This window comes from Otolemur garnettii, unplaced genomic scaffold (assembly GCF_000181295.1).
Source record: "Otolemur garnettii isolate 467f Iridium unplaced genomic scaffold, OtoGar3 scaffold00018, whole genome shotgun sequence".
NCBI lineage: Eukaryota > Metazoa > Chordata > Mammalia > Primates > Galagidae > Otolemur > Otolemur garnettii.
In genome coordinates this window covers 24,653,716-24,654,979 of record NW_003852413.1, presented here as the reverse complement: position 1 = coordinate 24,654,979, position 1,264 = coordinate 24,653,716, and the positions used below count along the sequence as shown (strand labels likewise).

The 1,264-nt window shown below is 45.6% G+C and overlaps 1 protein-coding gene across 2 annotated transcripts in view; it reads right to left on the bottom strand.

Moving 5' to 3' along the window:
- Positions 1–1,264, bottom strand: part of FBXL20 (F-box and leucine rich repeat protein 20) — a 129,637-nt gene that overhangs the window by 48,984 nt on the left and 79,389 nt on the right. The window lies entirely within an intron of this gene.

Below are 1,264 nucleotides of genomic sequence, written 5' to 3'. Positions count from 1 at the left end.
GAGCCATATTTTTCTATTTTTAGTAGAGATGGGGTCTTGCTCTTGCTCAGGCTAGTCTCAAACTCCTGAGCTCAAACTATTTTCCGACCTCCACCTCCCAGAGTGCGAGGATTATAGGCCTGAGCCATGGAGCCCAGTCCCTGCTTTCAATCCTTTTGAGTATATACCCACAGAAGGAGAATTTCTGGACATTATAATAATGTTAAATTTTTTGGGGGGGGGGAAGTGTTATACTTTGTTGTTGTTGTTGCAGTTTGGCTGGGCCAGTTTTGAACCTGCCACCCTCAGTACACGGGGCCAGTGCCCTACTGAGCCACCGGTGCCGCCCTGCCATACTGTTTTTAATAGCAGTTTCATCATTTTCAATTCCTATCAACAGTGCACAAAGGTACTAATATTTCCACATCCTAGTAAACACCTGCTATTTATTGAATAATGGCCTTCATAATGAATGTGAACTGGTATTTCATTTAGGTTTTCATTTGCATTACCCTAATGATTAGTGATGTTGAGAAGCTTTTCTCTTTTTTTGTTTGTTTCTTTCTTTAAGAGACAGAGTCTCACTTTATTGTCCTCGGTAGAATGCTGTGGCATCACAGCTCACAGCAACCTCCAACTTCTGGGCTTGGGTGATTCTCTTCCCTCAGCCTCCTCAGTAACTGGGACTACAGGCGTCCACCACAACACCAGGCTATTTTTTTTGTTGCAGTTTAGCTGGGGCTGGGTTTCAACCCACCACCTTTTTTGGTATATGGGGCTGGCGCCCTACCCACTGAGACATAGGCACTGCCCACTGAGAATCTTTTCTGTTCTTTTTTTTAAGAGACAGAGTCTCTCTTTGTCACCCTCGGTAGAGTACCATGGCATCACAGCTCATAGCAACCTCCAACTCCTGGGCTTAGGCAATTCTTTTGTCTCAGCCTCCCAAGTAGCTAGGACTACAGGAGCCTGCCACAACATCTGGCTATTTTTTGTTTGCAGTTTGGCTGGGGCTGGGTTTGAACCCACCACACTCGGTATATGGGGCCAGTGCCCTGCCCACTGAGCCACAGGCACCGCCCACCAATTGAGAATCTTTTCATGGCTCGGTGCCTGTGGCTCAAGTGGCTAAGGCGCCAGCCACATACACCTAAAGTGGAGGGTTCGAATCCAGCCCAGACCCACAAACAACAATCATGGCTGCAACCAAAAAAATAGCCAACCAAAAAAAAAGAAAATCTTTTCATGTGCTACTTGGCCATTTACATATTTTCTTTTTTTTTTT